At 43.0% G+C, this 6,639-nt stretch overlaps 1 long non-coding RNA gene across 1 annotated transcript; it reads right to left on the bottom strand.

The window, feature by feature from the left end:
- Positions 1–2,215: 2,215 nt before the first annotated feature.
- On the bottom strand, positions 2,216–6,332 carry LOC143518199 (uncharacterized). The gene is made up of 4 exons (XR_013132081.1): positions 6,113–6,332; positions 3,913–4,006; positions 3,575–3,628; positions 2,216–2,315 (listed from the first exon to the last, which is right to left on the bottom strand). It is a non-coding gene; the product is annotated as an uncharacterized LOC143518199 (long non-coding RNA).
- Between the last annotated feature and the right edge of the window lie 307 nt (positions 6,333–6,639).

Here is a 6,639-nt window from a genome sequence, read left to right as displayed (position 1 = left end):
TTCCCGTGCAAAATGCACACTGTGAACGTGTGAGAACGTGACGGATGTTCTATAGCGATGCTGTGACCACTGAGAGGCTGCAAGTGGCGTTCGCAAAACGCCGTCTGGTACAACGGCAGCAGACTGAAACGCCTTGCATCTGCTAACATCAAGTTAACATCTGTAAACATCACACCTCTACGCACGAGTTCTAATGCTTTACAAAAGAAGTTTTTTACTAAATTCTGACCTGCTGATTTAAAAAAATGAAGTCGGTTTTTCTGTTTCATATATCGTTTACTGGGTATTTGATCAAATAACCAAATAAATTACTTTCTGGTAATATGATCATGATCACTATGTTTAAACTTGTGTTTTTTATTTTAACACCAACATGGGTTTACAATTAAATAATTTTAGAGCTATCATAGCATGGTGGTGTCTGTAAGGCTGTTCATCTAAGCATGAACTGCAGGTATAACTAAGTTAAGGTAATTAATAACTAGTAATCAGGAGCTTGGTGGTTTGAGCCCACCACTGCCAGGTAGCCACTGTTAACTCACATGAAGTGTACTTGGCTGCTTTGCATAAGTGTCTGGTGTATGCTGTACATTTAAAAGAAGCTGTGTTCATTCACATGATTCATTTTGTTCCATCTGTGGAAGCTGCACTCTTAAAAACATAAAGTCATTCTGTGAAGAAATCACACCATGCATACTTTGTCATCGGGCTGGGTGACCAAGACACGTCAATGGCACTGCATGTGGTGTGCAAGATGTATGGAGAAAGAGAAACAGTTTCTGTCAGAGAAACTGGAGTAAAGACCTGAAGGAACCTCTTAGCTTCAAGAATTACCGTGATGTGCAATAATCCCAAACATCCTGCTGTTTCTCTCCGCTGCTTTGAAACTGTAAATATACGTCTGGTTACAACAAACAGTACATATAAAAAATACATTTGTTATCCAGATTTGTCATGGCACAAAGACAGCATTCCTGTTCCTGTGTCACAGAAAACCAAGGAGGCCACGACAGAAAGTGAGTGTTGTACAGACAGTGATGATGACACATATGCAACTATGTTCCAGACGATGGCGAATTGCCCAAGACTTTTTTCGCAGGCCGAATTGAACAATAGGATTCGAGACAAAAAAACTGCAAAACTTCTGGGATCACGTTTGAAAGCCAGGAACTTAATAGCAGCTGGTGCATCTTTCTTGTGGTACAGGAACTGAGAACGAGAATTCACATGCAATTTTTCCAAGGTTGAAACTCGCACATTCTGCATTCCGGGTTTAATAGAAAAGCTGGGAGTCGCTTAGGATGCAAGTGTATGAAGAGTGTACGTTTATTGATTCAAGAAAACAAAGACTGAAAGGGATTCTCTTGGGTAACAGCAATAAATGCGCGTCAGTGTCTGTTGTGCACTTTGTGCAGTTGAAGGAGAAACACAAATACAGGGCCTACTTCTTCAAAACATTAAATTACACATACAGTAATTACATCCGGCTGCTTTGCGGTAACTTGGAAGTTTTGGAATACTGGTGGGTCAGCCTCTTGAAAAGACAAAACAGGGTCAGCCTCTTGAAAATGGCAAAACAGGGTCAGCCTCTTGAAAATGGCAAAAAAAAAAAATCTTGTGTTGACTAGCTTCAAGTGTTTCTTGGTAACACGAATGCACCTAATTATGAACAGATTATGAACAGATTGTGAATGGCATGTTGCAAGATGAGTCTCAAGGTACATTTTATTGTTTCTCAGCTGGACTCCTTTACTGACAGTTGCGACGACTTCAGGGATGAAATGGGTGGATGGTTTCATCAAGACATCAAAATAATGGAAACCCATTATCAGGGGAGATGGGGTGTCAACGTGATGGCAGACTCAGACGCTGGATGTTACAAAGAGACCTTCCAGGTAACGAGGAACACAGAAGGAAATCGATGCCTGTAGGAACATTCACTTTAGTTACAACTTAATGCCAGACGACACATGAACAAACACTTCACTCACTTTGAACACTAAGCATCTGAAGATCATATATGACTCAGATTTTATTCTATTTTATGTGAGATGTTGCTGACAATAACATTTTAGTGAAACAAATGAGAATGATATGAATCATTTTGGCTGTAAGTCCTGAAAACGCTTCCCACAAATCATTCGAGTTATCGTTTGATGTGTGAAAAATAGTCACATTTGTGCTAAATATTCAAAATCAGCAGGTCAAAAGAAAAATCTCTAAAATGGAGACATCTGACTTTTTCTTTTTTCAGAATGCGGAGCTTTTATTCATCGTCCAGCCGTGGTAATGAGTGTGGGGTCGGTGGATGTGGACTGAAAGGAGGGAAGAGAGGAGATAAAAGGAGAAAATTAGGTTGCAAAGGAATTCATGAATGGAGTGAATGATTAAATCATAAAAGAGAGGACACACATGAAATTGAAGGTCAGAAAACTCAGGCCGGACTGAATTATGCTGCTGTGTTTGATGGATAGAACGGTGGGAGGGGGAGAGTTTGAAAGTGCCAAACAATCTAAGAACATATGGAGAAACAGGCCAAGCCCTCCCCCAAAACGCCTGAAGACCCGCCCACTGTTTCCTATCTCTTCGCAGTGGACTTTGACTGTCCCTATTTCAATGTATTTGTGTGTGTGTTGGCACTGGGCAGTCTGGATGTGAACCGGTAGGATAATAGGCCCATTGCAGAGACAGAGGATCAATTTGCGTGGCTGACCACAGAAGTCCCTCCTATTATAAACGGACCATCTGCCTCTGTTATTCTGGCCAAACTAGAGATGCCTGAACCAGTGTTAAGTGCTTACACACACCCACCCACCTGTGTATCATGCATCATTTAAATAATTATACATATTTACGCATGCATGCATGCACATGTATGCATGATTACATTCATACACTTCCTAAAGAACCACACACACGCACGCACACACACACACACACACACACACACACACACACACACACACACACACACACACACACATGCCTATTCCCCAGCATTTCATCACTCTAGCAGAATGTTGTTTTTTTTTTAAAAAAAGGAAATCTCTACATTATATACATGGAGATGATTTTGGTTTTTATTTAATTGTGAGTTCTACAAGCATCATTACAGTCCACCACTTCAGTGCTCGCTCTCTCTCTCTCTCTCTCTCTCTCTCTCTCTCTCTCTCTCCCTTTCACACACACACACAGAGTCGGTTACAATGCATCTAGCATCGTGAATGGTTGTAAAAATGACAGCCAAGCAAACACATGTGTGCCAACACAATTCATCTATTCATTCTTCCCACCCACTTATGCCCATCAGTTTTGTCCCCGTCCCTCTATTAATGAATGAATTCATTCATTTATTCACTTTGTTCCTCAAAACTGCCAATACAGGATTGTTGGCCAACATTACCATGTCGGATAGGACAGTTGTCTGTCATATGTGTTGTAGAGAGGATAGCAACTATGAGCGTGATAGAGAAGTTGGTGTCTATCATTTGTGTGATAGAGAAATCAATGCCTATCATATATGTGGAGGAGGAGAGGATGGATGGAGTGATGGAAAGAACAGTGTTTAACATACCTGCATGTGTTCCATGTGTTTCTGTTTTACCGGTGACAGATGTGCTTTTCTGTTCTAAAGGGAAAGGACGCCAAGGGAAATCACTGACTGAATAATGTTATTCTGTATTAATAATGTCTGTTTTACTCAACTTCATTATCATCTCTTTCAAAAATGTGAGAATATTCCATTAATATCACAGACTGTGTGATGGTGTGAAATAGGCCAAAAACACACACAAAAATCTGTTGTTTGTTTTTTGTTGTTCTCCTTATACGTGTGTGTGTGTGTGTGTGTGTGTGTGTGTGTGTGTGTGTGTGTGTGTGTGTGTGTGTGGGCAGAGGAGGTCATCATCTCACCCCTCCCTCTACCTGTCTTCACTGATGGACAACAGAGGAAAAACTCTGGAGACCTGGCAGTTTGGCCAGTCTGGAGCTTGCAAGTGTGATGCTCCTAGCCGCAAGAAAAATCGCCAAAGCAGAGCGAATCTCTTAAGAGTTGTGTCAGACACACACATGCACACGCACAGAGACACACACACACACACACACACACACACACACACACACACACACACACACACACAGACACACACACACACACACACACACACACACACACGAAGGCAGGTTTCAGGTCTGGCACACTGTGTTTATGGCGAGGCACTGCTGGGCTATGGGTGTATTCAGAGCGGCGTGAAAGCCAGGCTTTGTGCAGATCCGGATGTGCACGTACGCTCACACTTGCACAAGGCTGGAGCCCACAAGAAGCATATTAAATATGCAGTAGGGTTTCAGTTTACTAGGAGGTTAAACACAAATATGTGCACAAGTATTACACACACACACACACACACACACACACACACACACACACACACACACACACACACTCCCACCCTCTCTGTGTCTAGGGAGTGCTGAGAGTAAGTAATCTGCAGGCTCATAACATGCTGTCCTAATGAGCAGCTAATCAGCACTGCTCCATTGCCACAGTCCACAAATCCACATTCAGCACCACAGCTAAACTACAGCTCAAACGGACTCCAACACCAGAATCACAGCTCAATCACAACCCAACCACAGCTCAGTCATAATCCAACTACAGCTCAATCACATTCCAACTATGGACCAAACACACTCTGACTACAGATCAACCACAGCTCGATGACAACCCAACCACAGACCAACTACAGCTCAAACACAGTCAAACTACAGACCAGCCCTGTCTCAAATACAATCTAGTCTGATTCTGGGTGTTTGGACGACTCTATGATTCTAGCTCTGTTGTTTGGCCTGCTCTGATTCTGAGCTGTTTGGACTACTCTATGATTCTGAGCTGTTTGGTCTACTCTATGATTCTGAGATGTTTGGTTTACTCTATGATTCTGAGATGTTTGGACTACTCTATGATTCTGAGATGTTTGGTTTACTCTATGATTCTGAGCTGTTTGGTCTACTCTATGATTCTGAGCTGTTTGGTCTACTCTATGATTCTGAGATGTTTGGTTTACTCTATGATTCTGAGATGTTTGGACTACTCTATGATTCTGAGATGTTTGGTCTACTCTATGATTCTGAGATGTTTGGTTTACTCTATGATTCTGAGATGTTTGGACTACTCTATGATTCTGAGATGTTTGGTTTACTCTATGATTCTGAGCTGTTTGGTTTACTCTATGATTCTGAGATGTTTGGTTTACTCTATGATTCTGAGCTGTTTGGTTTACTCTATGATTCTGAGATGTTTGGACTACTCTATGATTCTGAGCTGTTTGGACTACTCTATGATTCTGAGCTGTTTGGACTACTCTATGATTCTGAGATGTTTGGTTTACTCTATGATTCTGAGATGTTTGGTTTACTCTATGATTCTGAGATGTTTGGACTGACTGTGTACACAAAGATTTACTTTCCCTTCTGTCACTTTTACCCCCCAAAGAACCAGTCAGCCTAAAATAAAGCCCTGTTAAACTGCACAGGGATGACATAGGAGCAGTAGGAGAAGACAAACACACACACACACACACACACGCACACACACACACACACACACATACACACACACACACACACACACACACACACACACATACACACACACACACACACACACACACACACACACGCACACACACACACACACACACATACACACACACACACACACACACACACACACACACACACACACACACACACACACACACACACACACACAGAGCACAAGCTGTTCTGCTTGTGATGTGCCTGTTTTAGCTCCTCAGCCAGTGCTTCTGTTAATGCCAGGCTGAGTCTGAAACAATGTGAGGGAGCTAACTGCTCACCCCAGGATCAGATACACCACACCACAGCCTATATTTGGAAGACCTGGCCTGCCCTCACCCTCCACGCCAGCAGGGGCATATTCAGTTACACCGGTACTGGAGGCTTTTCAGCAGTCCTGAAACCTGCTACTTTATGCTCTCTCTCTCTCTCTCTCTCTCTCTCTCTCTCTCTGTCTCTCTCTCTCTCTCTCACACACACACAAAGACACTAATACAGGGATACACAAACTCACCATCATCGGCTCAATCAGCTCAAGTACCATGCACGTGAAAACGCACACACACACATGAACGGCTCTCAGAAAAGGCGCAGAAATCTCCTGTCCTTTTTCCTCACACATTCCTCTCGCCCACTTCATTATTGTCTACTTCTGTCAACTGACATGCAGGCACTTGCCTCTGTTACCAAGGGAACAAGCCAAAGCCAACCAAAGCCAACAGGAGACGAGCGACACACACACTCATCTGTGACTACACTGCTTAGGTAACACACACATGCACACGCAAGACCAGTACAACAGCAATGACACCGCAACACTCGAGCCCGGTCCGACACCGCTTTCCGGACGGAACCAAATGCCAATGTTAATCCACGAAGTTGCTTAAAATTCTGGAGTACTGACTCTCACACAGGATGCATGAGGGGAAGCCACTGTGCTCATGCACTTACACTGATAGTAAACAAACGTTAGCTCTAACAAACAAACAAGAGCAGTGTGTTCTGCCCTGATGAGGGAACGCAGTCTCTCAGGCTGTGAGG

The sequence above is a fragment of the Brachyhypopomus gauderio genome, chromosome 7 (genome assembly GCF_052324685.1).
Source record: "Brachyhypopomus gauderio isolate BG-103 chromosome 7, BGAUD_0.2, whole genome shotgun sequence".
NCBI classification, from domain to species: domain Eukaryota; kingdom Metazoa; phylum Chordata; class Actinopteri; order Gymnotiformes; family Hypopomidae; genus Brachyhypopomus; species Brachyhypopomus gauderio.
The sequence above is the reverse complement of the archived record's forward strand: the minus strand, read 5'-3'. Positions and strand labels throughout refer to the sequence as shown.